Source organism: Carex rostrata, chromosome 11 (assembly GCF_964058835.1).
Source record: "Carex rostrata chromosome 11, lpCarRost1.2, whole genome shotgun sequence".
NCBI classification, from domain to species: domain Eukaryota; kingdom Viridiplantae; phylum Streptophyta; class Magnoliopsida; order Poales; family Cyperaceae; genus Carex; species Carex rostrata.
Genome location: NC_135928.1, coordinates 4,471,182 through 4,492,667, shown reverse-complemented (window position 1 = coordinate 4,492,667; position 21,486 = coordinate 4,471,182). Strand labels below are relative to the sequence as shown.

The window sequence follows — 21,486 nt, the reverse complement described above, 5'->3', positions numbered from 1 at the left end:
CAAGTTAGATTTTATATTTCTTATCTTCATCTTTATATTTATTTTTATATTAAAATTGTCACGGATTAACATATGAATTTTGTAATAAAAAAAGAGAATTTGAGAGGTAATGGAAGCCTCCATTTGTTTAGTGTGCATCTTAGTGTTCAAAAAAGAATAAATAGTTGCCTTGTTTGATTTAAACGGGTCTAAAAAGTTAATTTCTTATTATCACCGGTTTACTCAATCGGACAATTAACGAGCGCTTTGGATGAGATGTGGTCCAAAGGCGATGGCACATGAATAGCAGATTTTGTGCTGAGGGAAAAATTATATATTTTCGATCAGGAGAGAAAATAAAAAAAATATCCAAAATTTTTATGTAGAGAAATTTTCATTGTTAAAATAATTTCCATTAAGAATTTTATACATAGAAAAAATTCTTGCTTGAATTATTTAATTATATTTTTCTCAATTTTGTTTCTTTACATATTATTTCTCCTCTAAATTGTTTAATGACATGTCTTACTTGTGAAAAAATTAGATATTAAATCACAATTATACTTTAAGAATTTTTTTATGTTATATTTGTTCCTTTTTTTATCATTTGTTGTTGTTTCTTTTATTATTTGAATTTCTATTTATTTTTTTCTATTTGTGTCTTTTATTTTTATTTAAATATATATATTCTTAATTTTGTGTAAATGTCAAACAAAAATGTCTCATCATATTATATTCAATCTTATAATATATCTCCGTTGCAACGCACGGACACGATACTAGTAGGTTATAAATGTAGTAAAGGAAGCCTCTATATGTTTTGAGATTACTCTCGGGGATTGGTGCAGTGTACCTCGAAATTAAATTACGAGAATTGAGTACAACATAACCGCTGGTGATTCTTCAAATTAAGTTTTGGGCTATCATGAATCTGGCCCGCTTGGTACATTTGTGTGCTCTTCAGCCTTTGGAGGCCCAATTTCATGGACCTAAATTTGTGTTCTTTTAATCCTCCTATGATTGGAGTGGGGAAAGCTTACAAATTATTGCAACCGAAAAGAAATTGGATGCATTAGATTAATGTTTTTGCTTCCAAAATTAATTGGTTGTAATAACTATTATTTATTGTAACTTATTAATTGTATTGCAACGGATTAATTGGTTACCCGAAAAAAAAATTATTGCTACAAACTTAATTACTATTGCAACAGAAAATAAGTTGCTAATTAAAAAATATTCGCGCCTAAATATCTTATTTCCATTATCCTTTCGAAATCTCTTTCATGCGTTAATTATTTACTGCATCCCTCAAATTATATGATATTTGACACGGGATATTATTAGCGTTGTACATACATTTAATAGAGAGAATAAACATAATTATTTGACAAAAGTTAAAAAAAATATTCATAAAAAAATTTAAAATAATTATTTGACATGGTTTATATATGTCCATTAATTAAAGATATTACCTTTTGATTTTATTTTTATATAAATCTATAGTTAAAGTATTATTTTTCGTAATCTTTTACATGTGCATAGAAAAAAAAATACATGTCATATGATGGTTTCATTTTGAAATTTTAGTTTTAACTTGAAAGTCATTAAAGTTTTAAAATTATATTTTGGACAAATATTTAAATTACTTGGCGAACAAAAAAAAAATATGAACTATGTCTTATTATTTTTGTAGACATATTAATAAATTTGTTATATCAATTATACTTATAATGTTAAATTTTAAGTTTAAAATAATGTAACTAAAATTTTAAATTCATTAAGGTTCTAGATCCATAAAATGTTCTGACTAATATGAAAATGATGATATTAATTTTATAGAGAATGTAGTTAGTTTTTAGAATATACTTTGTCTCAATATACATAAGAATTGTTTGTAAAAAGGTATTTTTTTTACAATCTTTACAATATTGATAATTAAAAACTATATTATAAGTTTATACTGATGTTGCCAAATTTTAAATTCATTAAGGAGTTCTAGATCCTTAAATATATGGTTGGTAGGAGAATGATGCTATTAATTTTATAGAAAATGTATGAAGCATAAATGTTTTGGAGAAACTTTTAAAATATATTTTAGAATTATTTGTTAACTTTTAGGTTTTATTAACATTGATATTTTAGGATGTAGTTACAGAAGAAGAGCTCCAACTTCTGTTATTTTTAGATCTTACAGAAGAAATGGTAAATTAAGGGTAAATTATTAAATGAAAAAACATGATCCCATGCCACAGAAGAACCGAGTATAAACGAAAATAAAGTCAGAGAAGACACAGCTTCAAAAGCTTATGAGTTTGCAACACAATCATGTAAGAATACCCAACAAGCAAAGCGAATACCAGAGCAAATGAGTTTTCAAATTTTAAAAACCAAGACTATGTAGTTTTGCTTTTGTGCAATAATTTCTTTTCCTCTGAAGTCCAATGTAATTTGGGGGTTCAATTCTCAACTTGTGCTTGTTAGAATATTCAATTATTATATTAATGTTACAACATTCAGTTATTCTATTTATAAAACCTATTTATGAAATTCTTGTTTGAATTACAACAAGTTACAACAAGCATTATTTACATTTTCAAAGTCCGAATTGTCAATCCAAACCGTTAGATATGATCTCTACAATAAAATGTGCTTGGAGACCAAATTTTACATTTTTCGGAATTTTTTTACTATTTATTAAGGTGGGTACAAAAACTAGTCAAATTCATACCATTGAATTTTGTACCCATCTTAATAAATAGTAAAAAAATTCTAAAAAATGTAAAATTTGGTCTCTAAGCACATTTTATTGTAGAGATCACATATAATGGTTTGGATCGACGATTTGGACTTTGAAAATGTAAATAATGCTTGTTGTAACTTGTTGTAACTTGATCCCTCCTCTTCCTATATATATATATATATTTGGAGAATGGTTACAGGAATTAGGTACCTATTTATGTATTAACCGCTCACTCATCCCCACTCATATCGTTGATGGATAGAATGAGTGTTGGGTATAAATAAGAGTCCTGGTTGATCCTCTCTCTGGATATATTCACACACAACCATTAAAAGTATTTTGCTCTCCATTTGCAAAAGTGAAACAGAGCGAGAGAGAGAAATGGACTCGGCGCAACCTCGAAGAATCTAGAGTTTGCGATCATCATTGAAGTACTTGCCTGTTGTTCATAATGAATACTAGAGGTACGCTTATGTATTACGTTTTAATTTAATTATAGTATTTAATGTAATCTCATGTTGTTTCAAGTTCTTGGGACCTTTAATTTAATGGTTTTTTGCTCTTATGATGCATATTCTAATGCGTAATTAAAGATGATCAAAGTGCTTATGTTCATGTAGTAATTCTACTTACATGTGGTATCAGAGCCAGGTTGGAAACTTCATAATATTCATTAAATTTCTGTAATTAAACTATTATAGATTAATCTATAAAATTAGAACTTGTAAAATTGATAATCCCCAATTGAATTGCAAGTTTTCGGGGAAGTTAGGGTTAGACTTGAAAGAATTGTTAATTTCTGTTAATTAGGGGTTTAAATCTCCATTAAAGATCATAGCAATAATTTTTAAAAAATAATTCAAAAATTGAATTTAACTTTCACGATCGTAGTAAATTTGAATGATTATTATATGCGATATGATATTTAATTATCATATAGATATTGAATTGAATTGTGTGTTAATTCATAAGGCATTAAGGATACTCCCAAGTCCGCCGCCCTTATGATTAAACACATTAAAAGTGCAAGCAACTTCCGTTATTATGTAAATTGTGTATGCTCAAAGGTATCACAATAGAACACCAACGAAATTGCTAATTAAAGTGCTTCAATAATGTAGTTTTATTTATTTTTATTTTATTTTATTGCTATCGTATTAAATCATGAGACATTAAGTATACTCTCAAAGGTAGATACGTCGTTCTTATGATTTACACATTAAAGTTGCAAGTAATTTACGTTATTGCCAATCATGTATGTCCAAAGGTGACACGATGAGACACCAATAAAATTACTAATTAAAGTGTTATATAATATATATTAGATATATTATATTATTAGGTTGTAGATCTTAATTAGCCCCAAAGGATGATTATGCAATAGAAAGGAGAGAGAAATGAGGTTGCCAAACTTTTTTTAGAGAGAAAGGGTGTTGAAATTTCGAGAGGAACAAAATCGGAGAGAGAAGAAAAATATCGTTGAAAATTGAATCCCAGTAACCAGCTTAACTGTAATGGATATTGTTCATTCCCTCATTCAAAATTAATATACAAGATAGATTAGTCATAATATGTTGGAATTATATTTTAAAATACTTGTTTTGTTATCCACTACCATCTCTTTATAGAATTAACATTTAAAAATCAATTTATATAACCTACTTCATTAATTTAGCAACCTTGTAGAATTTAAAAATCTACTCAATAGATATCTGTCTCAATAACTAATTTGAAGTGCGACTTGATATTACATATCAAAGTCCGAATGATCGTAATCGATCGAATGGGACTGTACAAAAAACAGGAATTCCAAAATATTTATTGGATTTATTTTATTTATAATAAATTGTCTAATTCAACTTAATTACGACAGTGTTATTAATTGTGCCATCAATTCGGCTTCTGCTTTATAGATGCCTCGAGAAATATTTTAGCCCAGAGAGCATAGGAATTCATAAAAAAATTAGCACATAAGGAATATTTTTTCTTTTTTCATACTACTTTAAAAAAATTCGTAAGTAGCGTTCAACGTACTTTTTTCCAGCATTATTTGAGAGAATTCCAGCCAACTTATAGAAAATTATTATTTTCATAGAAGGAAATTCAGTCCAACTGAAATTTCTTTTTGTATGATCTTTTTCATGTCAGTAAATTATTGCAGATAATTTCATATAATCTATGCTCATTGAAGTATTCAGCTCTATGAATGCGGTTCAAGATTATAACAGAGTAGTTTTGACTTCATGCATCACACAAACCATTTGTCGTGCCAATTAGATTGTATACTAGTATCATACTCATGCGTTGCAACGGGATATATTATAAGAAACAAATATATCAATGAAAATAATAATTATTTAAAAATTAAGACACATGTTAATAGAAAATTTATATGATTTTGTATTTTTAATTAACTTTAATCGTGATCTCTAATAACAATTGATGATGTGATGATTCTTTATTTTTAAGTACCAATAATATTAAATAATAGCTCGATTCGAATCTAATATCAAATATCATACAACAATTCAATATCGACATATAATATGATATAAAAAAATATAAATAAAAAGTGTTATCATGTGTATGTATATGATATATATATACACATATATTATAAGAGAAATATATACTTACACACACGTTCCAATTTTGTATTATTATTCTTCTTCTTTGTTTATAATTTAGAATACACACACACATTGATATATTATATATTGAAAATATATTTTAAATTGTCCACACCAATATGTATAGAAACAAAGAAAGAGAAATAAGAAAAAAAAATGATTTTCATTATGATTTCTTTTATTATTTATTAGGTTACTTTGAAAATCGCTGATCCAACAGTGACTTAACAAAACAGTTAATATAAGCATGACGATTGACGAATGGTATCTTGATAACAATGTATATATGCTCGTCAACAAAGAACCAAAAGAGAAATTGTCTCAAATTGTCTAATATCTGAATAAATTATAACCAGTAATACATGGACCATATATAGGCGATGTGAAAGCAAAAGGAATTATTTAAAACCACCCTTTATTTGTTTCTAATCGCTGTACGAGTGACATGTCAGCGACGAGGTGGCATAAAAGCTTTCAACGGCCTGACTCTTTTGCAGACCCTGTCCTCTCTATTTCCTGAGCACCGTTTCCTCCAGTTCTGTGTTCCCCAGCCTCCTTGTCAGTCACACCTTTAAAAAAAATAGCTGGGCCATTAATCAAATGTAAAGGCCCACTGTCAGCTGCACAATTAAATGGGACGGTCTGACCGCCTTTACTGAAGTAAAATAGTTCGTATTTTGTGCAATGGTCGCGAAGCAAAATAGTTCGTATTTTATTTGGGAGAAAAAAAAGCGGACAGTCAATGGATCGAATGACCCATCAGTTTCTTCTCTGACACGTGTCGCACGACAAGTGGATGGAAGACTCGTATGTGGACCCCATCATGTGTATAATGTATGTCAGATGAACACCACTACGTAAATCTCTACACAGACTTCGTTACTCGAGAAAAAAAGGAAAAAAAACCGGATCTAAACTGCGATCGGCACGATCCTTATCGTGTGGATATCTTGATGAAATTAGAGGGCTGAGATTGCACTTCTGGGCTACTCCGTTACCTGCCTCGTCTCTCTGCCTGTTCTCCACAGCGCAAGGGGGAAAATAGTAAGAACAGTTCTTTGACATTTAAATATATAATTTAATTTAAAAATCATAAATTTTATATTTAAAGGCATCATTCACGTAGAGAAGAAAATACACGGTGGCACGCAGTGATTTGCTCATGTGACATGACGTGATCAACTTTTTTTTTTTTTAACGTAACGTGGTGTGACATGAATAAAATGATGGCGGATGATCGCGTCACGTATAGTCACGTCGTGACCATACGTGACATAAATTAGTGACGTCAAACTTTATTTTTATATTTTTAATTTAAATTGTTGAAAATATAGAAAAAAATATATAAAAAATACTTGAACGGTATAACACCTCAGATCAAATGCAGAAAAAGATTACGAGCAGAAGAATCATCAAATATCAACAAGAACTTCATCTAACGGTTTTTCTCTAAGAACCGTTCGAACAAATTAAGACACAATTTATTGACGAAATTGAAACAAATCATTTGGAGTATCGGTTTCTGACCAAAATGCTGTTTGAAACCGTTAGAAAATGGATGTTAGAAGAGTGCATTTTCGTATTGAATTAGATGGAGACATGGAGTATGAAAAATTAGAATGCTGATAACACTCGAACTTCACAAATGGAACTATCTCTGCAATAAGACAATTCTTTTATAACATTCGATTATTGTCTCATTTCTTGCAACCAATGGTAGAAGAATATTATATGTACCTTGCTTAACATAGGTTTCATTGATTGCCCTTTTTGTTGGAGTGCATGGCTTTGAGTTTACTGTCATTAGTTCCTGAAAAGGAAGCAAAAGAAACAAAAAGGCATTACAAAAGGGATACGTGCTCAAAAACATCATAAATATAAACTAAAGCATGTCATCCCAACTTATGTGACAGTTTCAGTATGTTATTTGCATGATCAGGTCCAAAGCAAGCATTAGGGTATAATTTTACGTCAAGACATGATCTAAAACAAGCCAGCAAAATAATATCATGTCAAAAAAGGTACTCACAAGAAAAAATATAAAGCCCTTTTATGTACTACCTTTGCATCAGGTCGGCTACAGTTCAACAGTTATGGTACCATACAGACAAAATTTTTATTAGTAAGAAATGAAATAATAATAAAAAATCAGATCAGACGGAAATGATTTTGAAGAATAGCAAATATGTTGTTGTTCGACAGCTTAAATGTAATGCTCTTACTTTTTCACTGAGACAACTATCATAATTTATTTTAGACTTTTTACCTTGTCAGTGGGGTACCATAGCAGTTGACTAAATTTAACCCCTAATTTTATTAGCAAGGTGTACCATAACTTGTCAGTGGGGTGCCATACCAGTTGTCAAATATGCAAGTCATGCGTTTTGAGGCATTACTAATTTACTATGCTGAACGGAAAATTTGTTCCCAAGTGGAAGGTTTGATTGAGGTACTTTGACACATTGAGAGTTTAATTGAGGTTAAATCATGTTGAACTTCAGCTTACTTTATACTTGCACTTACATATGCATGTTAAAGCAATTCAACTGAGATGGTGAGGATTTACATTGCAGTTGGATCATTTATACATTTCATTTTATTAATTGTCATCTCTAGACAGTAAATTGACTTTGGTTTTGGTGTGAGCTATACAGATATGCAAATGGATGTTAGAGATATGAGCTTTTTCTCCGACAAATCGTTTGATTGTGTAATTAATAAAGGTGTGTATGTGCACTTATCTGTCTCTCAATTTGGTACCAGTTAAAATTTCTTTGATTATATAAGATAAACTGAAATGAAATAATGTAATAAAAGAATATCATAATAACTAACAGAAATGTTGGCATTAATTTTTGAAAAAATATGGATTCATCCTGTTCTGTTATTATCAACAGTGTTAGCACAAGACTTATATGGAATGGTACTGTTGACTTTATGGCCAATATTTTTGGTGGGAAGCTAAATGTTTCCGAGAGAACATAGAAAAACAATTAATATAAGGTGATTACCAACAGCACTACTGGTACGAAAATGTCATATAATCGTTCTCACTATTCTTATATGTTAACTAATTTTTATCTTATTTATTTCCTTACTTAACTGGTAAAAATTTGGGTTACTTTAGGGGAATCCGGACCCTTACCTTAACTGGTAAATATAGATACCAGTCATGTTTAACAGCTGTACCAGTATCGGCATACCAGAATCAATTTAATCCTAACTTAAACATACCTTGCTTGTGTTAGCATTCTCTTGTTTGACATCTTTCGTAATTTCTTTAGCAATACCATTCTCTCTACTGCTATTATCAACTCCTGCTTCTAAATTTACTGGTTTCAGAGTACCATTGCTTCTAATTGTGCATACCCGGGGCTCATTTCTATCGTTAGATTAGAATCAAACAGTTAGAATTACATCAATGACAATCTTTTTTGGCAACTAGCATCCCTTGGTGCGACTTCAAATTTTCCATTCATTAATCAAGAATTTAAATACAATAGAATAGTGGTTATTTCCTTATTAGAAATTAGCAGATACATAATGTACAGTTTGTGACCTTGTTATATTAAAGATTTAAAGCTATAAAGGGTGAAGATCTATTTTATATTAAAGTGTAGTAGTACAATATATTATACTAACATCTAGAATAAATCAAAAAAACGTCAACATTAATATTGACTAAAATTATTTTATTCAGATTTTTATTTTTTTTTCACAAAATTTTCAGGATGTTACAAGACTAAAGTTAAGCTAATGTCAACATAGATCATAATTATTTTGTACTTACTGTTGCAAGTTCAAAATCCAAATAAAACATTCTTAATAAATATTAATTAATCAGGTTGTAAGATTGAACCCAACTTTACTCTAAAAAACAATCTTTCGGTGTTTCCCATTTGTATTGTTTTGTACGTTTCAATGTATTATTTGCTAGGCAGGTATTGATTTTCATATCACAGTTTTTGTAAGCATTTGTGCTTAATTACTATTCTTTGCTATAAATGTTTCTTATCTGCCATTTGTATTTTTCAATTGTTTTGTTTATTAAAATTTTGCATTTTTTTATTGAGTTAAGTTTGTACTTTAATTTGAATTGCTAACAAAAAAAAAAGCTTGTGATTCTTTTTATATTGCAAATAGGACCGATAAACAATTTTAATTCTGTTGTTACTGATAAGTTGTGAGTCTCCAAAAATTAGCCTTCATACTTCGTACATATACATTATATCAAAAGAATGCACTTATCTTAACAAAAAAAAAAAAAAGATAAGGATTTCTTTGGTCACAAATTATCACAATTTTTAAAATATTTAAAAATAAATTTCCAGCCATAAATCATAATAAAAAATATTTTGTCTCAATTGTTAGCCTAAAGAGAAGTTCAATAGATGTTTTAGCTCAAAATTTCCCTTTATTGTGTTATGGTAATTCAAAAGTATAATTGAAATAAAAATAAATTAATAGTGACAAAAATGTTTTAATTAATGAATACAAAAACATAACAAAAGATAACTTTTAACTTTGATAGCACAATTTCATAAAACTATTTTGGATAGTCGAATTAACTCAAGTTTGCGTCATTTTGAAAACTTATATCCCTACGGCTTTGCATAATCAAATATGAGATTGTGTTTTACTATCTTAATTGTTTTTTCACAGCTTGCAAATTCGTGTATAAAATTTGAATTCTTGATTTTAGATAGTCACTGTCCTAAAAATTTTCTTGTAGCCAACATTAATTATTACTGCTCCAACTTGTCTTTTACTATTTTATGAACAAAAAAATCTTATAAATTTAAGCTAATTGCTCCTTATATTAAATAATCGTCTTTTACTATATTAAATAATCGACCTTAGAAAATACATATACTAAATAATAAATAATAAAAGTACATCATTAATTATTGTTCAAACATGATCATATGAAATGTCACGCAAATAAATTTTACCATCACATAATTTAATTTATATAACTATCTTACGAGATAACAAGTAGCCTTCAATTATACCCATACATGTTTATCTAACGAATAAAAATCCTTACTATATCCATATCTGATAAGCTAAAAAAAAAAAAAAAATCATCTATACATACTTTATCAAATACAGTTCGGATCAAATAAACAGTTGAAAGAATATCATTGACACCCCTACTAGTAGGAGTGCAAACAGATTGGATATGGATCAGATAGTGGTAAACAATATTTGTATCCTTTTTTTTCGAATATAAATTCTGATACAGATTGAATATACATTTTTTTATAACTGTAAATAACATAATTTTTTTCATAATATATAATAAACTATATGATATATTCTCTGGGTCTGATTCTGTTTTTTGGCATCAATTTGGGTTTATCATGGTCGATTTGGAAGAACGAAAATGGAGAGGTCTGTGAAGAAAGGCAAAAGTATACACCTTATGGACTTGGTGCAATGATCTACTAAGTATAGAAATAAAAGAGTATTTGGTCTATAGTGAACCAGGGGCAATGGAAAATAATGAGCAATGAAGAAGCATTTGGTCAAACAAATATTTATTATAGGATAGATAATATCTTGGCCATGTAGTTTTTTTTGTTGTCTTTCTTCAATGTTACTATTTTTCTAAGCCTTTTGACTATTATATTATGAATAATTCTACGAATTTAATTTTTTAGTTATGGACACATCTGCATTTTTTTTTAAATTCAATATATATTTTTTAAAAGTGTGTACCATATGAGTTAGATGTACATAAAAGTTTGATGTACGCTAGCTACAACTACCCTTAAAATTATAGTTTTTTTTAGATGGAGGAATGCATGCCTGCATCTCTCTTTCTCTATTATTTTTTCTAATTTGTTGGGGATTTTGTTTTGTCAAAAAAATAGATTCAAAACAGAATTTCAAGATCCATCCTTCAAATTTCTTGAAATGCTTTCTTTTAATTTACTTTTGTTCAGGCTTCAACCCAAAAAAGTTTATAGAAGAAGAGTTGATTTTTTTTTTAATGAGACAATTTCTACTAAAAGTTTTTACATGCAGAAAATTTGAAATATATGTAACTATATTTCAAAATGTTAAAAATCTTTAGAACAGAGAACAACAAAATTAATTGTGTGAGAATTAAGTTTAAAAAAATGAATCAAGTAGTACGAGTCGTTGGATCAAGATAAATAAACTGAGACGAACATATCAAACGGAACATATATCACAACCGTTCAAATATGTTCGACACGAATCTTGAAGCTAAAATAACACTGGCCCCTGGCTATCCCCTAGTAAGAACCGGACACATCGGTCACGCAAAATATGAGATATATGAGAGAATACGCACTGCACCGTATTAAATAAAAGTGAACCGGGTTTGGGTCGTTCATCGATTTCTGAATAGACCTGCCGGATTTTACTTTTGTTCGGTTTACATACCTACTTTAGTCTTTTATCTGAACCGAACCAGAATAGGTCCGGTTCTGATTTTTTCCGGTCTAATAGACCGGTCCGGTCCGTTTTAATAACAGTGACTCACGTGATCCTAATTTCAAATTTTTGTTGGAAGCCGTGAAGCGCGGTCTGGGAGCTCTTAAAGTCTCTCCGATACTCTGTCACATCACACCAGTCCATTAGTGTCGAACTGTTACCTAGCAAGTCACATCACACCAGTCCATTAGTGTCGAACTGTTAGCTAGCAAGTAGACACCCGTTAGTCAAACTTCTTGTAGTATTAAAGGAGATCTAACTAATATATAATTTAATATAAGATTATATCGAGAGACTCATATCGAATTTTACATTTTTGTCATCTCTATAATAAAATGTGTTTGGAGATCAAATTTTATATTTTTTAGAATTTGTTTACTATTTATTAAGATTGGTACAAAAATTAGTCAAATTCAGATCATTGAATTTTGTACCCATCTTAATAAATAGTTAAAAAATTCCAAAAAATGTAAAATTTGGTCTCCAAGCACATTTTATTGTAGAGATCATATCTAATGGTTTGGATCGATGATTTGGACTTTGAAAATGTAGAAAATAGTTGTTGTAACTTGTTATAACTCAAAAATTGTTGTAACTTGATCTCTCCTCTATATATATATAGAGAGAGAAAGAGAGAGAGTTGGGCTAAAATGAGCCATGGAGTAAAATGAGTTTGTGCTCATGATCCATGGCACTGTATTTTTATTTTAAAAATCCAAATAACCGATATAAACCGTTCAACATGATCACCATATTGAAATGTGCTTGGAGACCAAATTTTACATTTTGTTGGAATTTTTTTACTATTTAGTAAGCCACTTTGAAAATCGCTGATCCGATGGTCCAGAAATTTTTACTGTTTTTTTACTGTTCACAACAAAACAACAATTTTCAAAATTGCTTAATAAATAGTAAAAAAATTCCCAAAAAAATGTAAAATTTAGATTATGGAGAACATGTTGGAAGGTTCGAATCGGTTATTTGAATTTTCAAAATGGAAATATACCGTGAAGTACAAACGCGTTTTACTCCATGGCTCACTGTAACTCATCTATATATTATATATATATATATATATATATTGTCATATCTTATATTTTGAATTCATTTGGCCACTTGATTGGGGAATAAAAATTAATTGTCACTTTTGAATAATTTGGCGGCAATTAATAAATTACATAGGTGTAAAATAACTAAATTGTTAGGCAATTAACATGTAAATTATTTTTCCAACATAAACTTCATGCTTGTTTTAATCAAGTTAGGTGCAAAACAAGAAACATGTGCCACATACATTCATTTTGCATTACCCATACACACACACACACAACAACTACAACTACAAGTTACTTATTAATATGGATCTCAATATATATTCATGCATTATCAAATATATATAAAAAAAAATATTGCTAGATTTTTTGCGCAGTGATATCTGAGCATAAAATTTGAGATATGTTTTCTTTATTCTCATTCAGGGTCGGAATGATCCAGTACCACTCTCGGTGCACCCACCTTGTACTACATTGCAACAAGTGGGAAGAAATCTTATATAGTTATATTGACATGAGATATATAAAATAGTGACCTAAAAATACGTTCAAATTTTATAAACCTTCAAAACTACACACAATTCATTTATAATAAATATTAATAGTTTATAATAAAACATAATTACTATAGATTTTTACCAATTCAAGTCAAACCGTATATCAGAGAAGCAGAGAAAAAGAAGTCAGGAATTTGATTCAGTGAAATTACATAGGATGTTAAAAATTAATGCTATTACGCAATTTTGCATGATTCTCAATTTGCAATTAATAAATTTATTTTTTTGCACATATCTTTTTCCCAACATATTTTTGAATTAATTTTTTTCCCGACTTAACTGAATTAAGTTTATAATAAATAGTTAAAATGATTAGTGATATGACGTATGTTCGCAAGATAACTTGATCATGTGTAATTTTTTTTAGGTAAATAATACAAATGACACAAATGCACACACCTTTCCAAAATTACAAACTTTATATTTAATATTATCGTAGCACATAAAAATACTCTTGTAAAAATATCTTTCAATCTTTATTCTAAATAAAGAAAATTATATCCATCTTCCTGTGTATCACTTAATAATATTATTAAGTACTACAAATATAAAATATATAAACAATGATCTAATATAATTTTATTTGAACTCAAGACCCAATAATTTAAAAAAGAAAAATTAAATAGACATAGATACAATTCAAAATTATATCAATTTGAAATTAAAACAATTTTGAAAGTCGCTCAAACTCAAACCTACAGAATTGAAGCAAAGAAGTTAATCTCTAAAAAAGTGCCAAAACTGAAGACCAAACGCGAAATTTGACTTGCTTTATGTAATTATAAATACCTCAATCCGTAATGGGGTTTCCACTGTAGAAACAACAGTGCCACCCCTCTCTTTGCCATCCGATCATAGATGAAGGGCCCCAAATGAATAGAACTGACGTCAGCTGACGTCATTTCCAATTTCGCACCAACCGCCTCTTCAATTCGCCCCAAATTGAAAACAGCGCTGGCGTCGTTTTCGCTCGCCACCTACACTCTTCTCTCCGTAAATTTTCCCCTCTTCTTCTTTCCAGTGTGTACCTTTCCTCTTTCGTCGCTTGCTCTCATTCCCTCCTCAGCCAATTTCCAGTGTGTACATCACTCTCTACCCGTCCGCAGCTTCCCCTCATCTTTTCGTCGCCCGCTCATCTTCATCCTCCCGCCTCTCTCCGCCGGCTCAGTCACCTCCAAAAGAAGAGCACAAGGTTGATTGCATGGTCGCCCCTCATAATTAATTTCAGGTGCATTGATTCCATTTCTTCTGCCAAAGATTTCTGTCATAAATCTCTAGAATTTAGACTTCTCATTGCTTGCCAATGTTGATTGATTCGTCTGAGCATATTTACCAGATAAGAGAAGAAGGTTAAGTAGCATTTTCACCGCTCCAGAATATAGCTATTTACCAAAATTTGCGTTTGAGCATATTTCAAATCAATAAGGACAATTATGATCCCCATTTAAGCCCAATAAGAATGTACATGAATTTTGGCTTTGGTGTTTTTGGGTAAGTGCCTCACATCATGTCAATTCCTCTTCTCCTAAGTCTCTGTGTTTATGGAATTCATATCATCTAAGGTACCTCAATTTCTGAGTTTCGATCCTGACTGTTCCATCTGTTTGAGTTCCATCAGGGGCTGCAGACTGTGTGTGCATGTGTGTGTGTGTGGAGAGACAAACCACAAAAGACGGAGCCCTTAATACTTGAAAGGAAAGAAGAACAATGGAGCGCGAATGGAACGAGGTAGCCATGGTATTTGAGGCAAAACCTTTTCTTACAATTTACGGTGAGATGTGTTCTCAATTTTTTTTTCCATGTTTGTCCATTCATTCTTCATCTCTTGCTTAGATTCATTGGGCAAAAATAAGGTAAAAATTTGGCCTCAACTTCCAGGATGGGGTTTGCTTCTTGGGTCAATTGGGGCATTTTACACGATCGTGGTTCCTATTCATATAGGAGATTTGAACAATTAATCCCTAATAAAGCATTGAAATTGCCTTCATTTATGTAGTAAATTCCCAACTAGGCTTTATGCTTTAGTGAGATGTAAACTACTTGACCTTGGTCTGCAATTAGGCCATGAAAAACCATAAAAAAAAGGCAAGACAAAGAAGAAATGGTCAAACAGGTCTATACTTAGTTACCATTACCACTTACCAGCTATGCTTATCGGTGTCCGAGTTTACTGAGAAAGTGGCAATTTAGTTAATATAACTTAAAATTGACATTTTTTTATTGGTTTTCATAGCATTTTATTAATTTATTTCATTTTGAAAGCTGCAACCAAAAATATTCACACAAAATAGGTTGTGATGCTGATAAATTAAGGGTTAAAGTGCAAAACTGACCTCCAACAATGTCAGGGTATAATATTGAAACCCAGAGCAATGACACAGATGGGTATTTGTCACAAGTTTTTGAGGTGCGTATTCCTCTTCTCCTACTTTAACTATGTAAACTTCATAGTGTTGTAGTGCTGCTAGGATCTGAATGCAGAGGAGGGAAAAGACAATTTTAATGGTCTACACTTAACTATATTTCTCTTTTGCTTAGTGTAATCATCAATAATCTGTCTTCTTAGGGATACAATTGCAATGCATGTTGTAAATTGGCTAATAAGCTACAATTATAAACCTTTAGTCAATTAAAATAGAGAACAAGTAATTAGAGTTGGTCACCAAATTGAGTGACTATTTGCTGACTTATCCAATGAAGGACATCTTCCATACTTAATTTGTTAAATCAAAATTGAAGCTTAAATCTATAGACATGGCGTTGAAATTTCAAGTAATTGAATGGTCCAGGAGTTTGAAAATCATACTAATTTCTGATTTATTTTAAAAAAAAATTCTCTAATTTGCAGTTATTTGGATGGATGCAGATACAACTGCCATGGTACGCATGGCTATGTGGCTCTTTTCTGAGATGCGAAACAGTTGTTGCCTCTCAATGTTTGTATTTTTTTTTGGCAAAGATATTCAGGAGGGAATAGAATTAGGTGGTTAGGATGACAAGAAAGTGACGAAACAGCCCCAGTTCTGCCTGGCTATGAGTTCCATTTTTTAATTTAAAACAAAAGATTGATTAGATGCCTATATTATATCCTTTGATGTACAATTTATATGAACCAATTTGCAAAGAGACCATTCTTCAAAGGCCTGAAACCTAACTAACTATGCAAATTGGCCAAGGATACAAACTTCCTTTCGTTTTACAATACCTTATATTTTAGGCTCACTTATGCATCACTATCTCATATAAGTGATCTCTCCGACACGTTTGCAAAGGTCAAATAAATTACTTCATCTTCTAGAAAAAATTGTTAGTTCTTTTAGTGTGATATGTTATTCGACCCCAAGTATTTTTTTCTATTTGTTTTAATGTGCAGTTAAATAGAGATGTCAGTGATCCAATTAGGCATCATGGTTTGATTGTTCATAGAAACTCTGATCTCACGAGACAATGAGTATTGTTGACCTACTGAAATAGTCGTCAGGTCAGGTTAGTAAGAGCATACCACTATGTTGATAGTATATTACAGTACAGTACCAGAATATATATTTAGGTCTTCAAAAATGACACAGTGGCTTAGACATTAACCAGTTTTGGCTTTGAAAAATAATATAAAAATATTTCTTTGATAGTAAAGGAAACTGGTGAGGGGGTCTAATGTGCCATTTTTTTTTCCAAAACAAAAAATAATAATAATAAAGGGCACGTAGTCTCAAATTTCTCCAAGTCATGTTTGCTCCTAATTGCAGCATCTAATAGCATGTCACCAGGATTAACCTTAATTGAGTTGACAAAGAGTACTATTAAGTTTCCTCCTCAAACAATAATGCAGAAAGTAACAGCTCGACGGGTCTTTGAGATATAGAGAAGAGGTACAATTTTTAGTTGGTTGAATGTGTTTTTCTGTAATTGCTTCTATTTTTCCTTTCCTAAATACTACCCCTATAATTAATGAAGAGGTTAAAATTTCATGCAGGAAAGCTACAAAAGCTGTATACCCAAATAACATCCTACAAAGGATTTTAGCATTGAAGCGGATTCTTCTTTTGATAATGTAAGTTCAATAACATATTTTTCTACATACTTACTACGATGAGCTCTATATCAACTGGAAGCAAGTACAATTTAGATATGCATAACGATAATGCAGTGTCTCTATTTGAGCCATAAATGGTTGCTTAATAATTATAATTAAAATCTACTTCACTAAAGCAAATAAAAGGGCTTTTATATTTACAAGCAAATATCTTGTAGACTTATACATTCAATGGTATACTATTGAATTACACTTATGTTGAGCCTCAATTAGAAGAGTGGAACTTTTTCGGGAGCATGTTAGTTGGGAAGAAAGGGTTTGTTGTCAGTATAATTCATCAGGCCTTTGAAGAAACTTTATGACAGACTTTACAATTAATTGCATGTTAATCATATATTTTCCCATACGGCTCTTTTTCTGGCTTTTTACTTATTGGATGCTTAATTTGGACTGTAGGTTTAAATGATGAGGTGTCAAAATAAAGAAATACACAATCAAGGTGGCCGAGAAAGGGTACTTTTCAAGTTCAATTTTAGTTCATCTAACATACAAAAAATGACTTTTGAATATTTCCAACTTCCTAGTATTTGCTATTTTCATAAATTAAATTATTTTGTTTTTATTTATCATAAATTCAGTGATTTCACATGCCCAACTTCAACCTAAAGAAAATATATGTACTTCTAGATATATTTATTTAGTGTACTTCTAATTAATTGGGTTGTTAGTAACTAAATTAGTATACTTCTAATTTGTTAGGTGATTAGTGTTGTTATTCTTCAAAAAGAATATGTTTCATTATTTGTGTTGTCTGGTGATTTGTTTCCTTGATTATCTAATGAAAAGCTAAAATTTAGTAGTATTTAACGAAGGTGGACATACACAAACTGTAAAGTTAAATATTTGTTTCATCAAGGATCAACAGTTCTCTTGCGTAGTATAAAAAGGCGATTCTAGCATACATTTGTTATATTTTTATGTTAATTTGCAAAAAGTATGTACTCATCTGCTGATAAATATGTAGAGAAGTCCATTTGGAACTTCCCTCATTGAATAATTGACAAATTGGATAAATTAAAGAAATAAAATAGTATCCCTTTTTCTACAATTCTAAAAAAATCCACCTCAACATTCAATCCACATAGGCATTATATACATATTTTACTTCTTCCATCATATATTCCATTCGGAATGAGGATTTGAAAAAAAAAATATAATTACTGCAATAATTTCTAAAACAAAATCCATGCTCCAACATACACACAGAAAACGGAAAACGGTTGCGACGACGCACCTAGTTTGAATTCAATTACAATTTCCGTAAAAAAGAGACATTTAATATCTGACATGCGCCGGATGGCCCGGATCATATTCCTTCTTTTTGAGTTGTAAAATAAAAATATCTACATTAGTTCATAAATATTATATTGTCTTTGATGCTTTCAGAGGACTCACTTATGATATTTCTTTTAATTAAATTTGGCCCGACTTGTTAGTAGAACTTTAGTTCCGTAAAAAAGAGACATTTAATATCTGACATGCGCCGGATGGCCCGGATCATATTCCTTCTTTTTGAGTTATAAAATAAAAATATCTACATTAGTTCATAAATATTATATTGTCTTTAATGCTTTCAGAGGACTCACTTATGATATTTCTTTTAATTAAATTTGGCCCGACTTGTTAGTAGAACTTTAAACCAGTGTTTTAAAATGCGGCCGCATGGGCCGCATATGCGTATGCAGTCGGCAGCCGCGTTCAGAACAGTCATGCAGTCATCCCATGCGGTTTTGAGCATGCGGCCGCATATGCAGTCCGAATATGCGGCCATGCGGAATAAAAAAAATGCATATGCGGATTAAAAATGCGGCCATGCGGTCCTCCCATGCGGATCAGCAGCCACCATTGGATCAGCAATTTTCAAAGTGGCTTAATAAATAGTAAAAAAATTCAGAAAAATGTAAAATTTGGTCTCCAAGCACATATTAATATGGAGAACAAGATGAACGGTTCGGATCGATGTTTTGGATTTCGAAATTTTAAATTTGGACCGTATGCATACGAACGCACATTAGTCACACACACACACTCTCTCTCTATCTATATATATACGTGAATTTTTATTTTAAAATCCGCATATATAAATCCGCATATGCGTCCGCATACCGCATATGCGGTATGCAGTGGCCTTCCGCATGCATGAACAAAACCGCATTTTAAAACACTGCTTTAAACTAACTGAGTCCACATATCAGTCATAAGGGACTTGTAAAATCTGTGGTCCTGAACCATTCAAAATTTTTACTAGACAAAAGGGAGGGGGGATTCAAATTTTTTTATTCTCGCCAACTCCTCTTCTTTTTTGAAAGTTCTCACTATCTCTCTTCTTTCTCTCGCTTCTCCTCTCGCTGTCTCTCTCTTCTCTCTCGCTTTCTTTCTAAAATTTACCTTGTTCATCAATGGAAACAATGAAAGAAACTTCTCGAACCCCAACCCTAGAATCCGCCTCTGAGTTAGGTACGCAAAACCAAATCCCGACGACAACAGAGCGTCGTCGTCTCCGAGAAAGTGCCCCGACGAGGACAAGATCGTCGCCGCCTTTCACACGTTTGTCTGCTAGGAGGATGGAAGAAGCCGCCTTGGGTACGAAAAACCAAAATCCGGAGACAACAGTGCGTCGCCGTCTCCGAGAAAGGGCCCCGGGGAGGACAAGATCGTCGCCGTCATTCACACGTTTGTCTCCTAGGAGGATAAAAGAAGCCGGCTTGGGTACGGAAAACCAAACTCCGGCGACAACAGTGCGTCGCCGTCTTCGAGAAAGGGCACCGGGGAGGACAATATCGTCGCCGCCTTTCACACGTTTCTCTGCTAGGAGGATGGAAGAAACCGCCTTGGGTACGAAAAATCAAAACCCAGCGACAACAGTGCGGCGCGGTCGCCGTCGCCGACAAATGGAGCAAGACAGTGAGCTAACCTAGAAATATCTGCATGATAAGAAACGATAGGTAGAGACAGTGTCTGATTTAGAAAGAAAAATCGAGGTAATTTTAACTTGCATATAATAAGGATCAAACAAATTTTTTTCTTCTCGCCATCTCCTTTTTTTTTTTGAAAGTTCTCGCTGTCTCTCTTCTTTCTCTCGCTTCTCCTCTCGCTGTCTCTCTCTTCTCTCTCGCTTTCTTTCTAAAATTTACCTTCTTCATCAATGGAAACAATGGAAGAAACTTCTCGAACCCCAACCCTAGAATCCGCCTCTGAGTTAGGTACGCAAAACCAAACCCCGGCGACAACAGTGCGTCGTCGTCTCCGAGAAAGGGCCCCGATGAGGACAAGATCGTCGCCGCCTTTCACATGTTTGTCTACTAGGAGGATAAAAGAAGCCGCCTTAGGTACAGAAAACCAAACCCCGGCGACAATAGTGCGGCGCGGTCACCGTCGTCGTCGCAGACAAATGGAGCTGGACAGTGAGCTAACCGAGAAATATCAGCATGATAAGAAGCGATGGGCCCAGACAGTGTCTGATTTAGAAAGAAAAATCGAGGTAAATTTTAACTTGCATATAATAAGGATCAAACAAATTTTTTTATTCTCGCCATCTCCTTTTTTTTTTTTTTTTTAAAGTTCTCGCTGTCTCCCTTCTTTCTCTCGCTTCTCCTCTCGCTGTCTCTCTCTTCTCTCTCGCTTTATTTCTAAAATTTACCTTGTTCATCAATGGAAACAATGGAAGAAACTTCACGAACCCCAACCCTAGAATCCGACTCTGAGTTAGGTACGCAAAACCAAACCCTGGCGACAACAGTGCGACGTCGTCTCCGAGAAAGGGACCAGGCGAGGAAAAGATCATTGCCGCCTTTCACACGTTTGTCTGCTACGAGGATGGAAGAAGTCGCCTTGGGTACGGAACACCAAACCCCGGCGACAATAGTGTGTCGCCGTCTCCGAGAAAGGGCCCCGGGGTGGACAATATCATCGCCGCCTTTCACAGGTTTGTCTGCTAGGAGGATGGAAGAAGCCGCCTTGGGTACAGAAA

The 21,486-nt window shown here is 32.0% G+C and overlaps 1 protein-coding gene and 1 long non-coding RNA gene across 10 annotated transcripts in view; one reads left to right on the top strand and one right to left on the bottom strand.

Moving 5' to 3' along the window:
• Window positions 1-21,486, bottom strand: part of LOC144562041 (toprim domain-containing protein) — a 64,282-nt gene that overhangs the window by 24,041 nt on the left and 18,755 nt on the right. The window lies entirely within an intron of this gene.
• On the top strand, window positions 14,401-18,593 carry LOC144561474 (uncharacterized). 4 transcript variants are annotated; one of them, XR_013513853.1, is made up of 6 exons: window positions 14,401-14,651; window positions 15,042-15,194; window positions 15,772-15,830; window positions 16,272-17,292; window positions 17,380-17,474; window positions 17,913-18,593. It is a non-coding gene; the product is annotated as an uncharacterized LOC144561474 (long non-coding RNA). The 4 variants fall into 4 exon arrangements; XR_013513855.1 differs by lacking the exons at window positions 14,401-14,651; window positions 15,042-15,194; window positions 15,772-15,830 and having other exon boundaries at window positions 15,851-16,909; window positions 17,170-17,292; XR_013513854.1 differs by lacking the exons at window positions 14,401-14,651; window positions 15,042-15,194; window positions 15,772-15,830 and having other exon boundaries at window positions 15,851-17,292; window positions 17,397-17,474.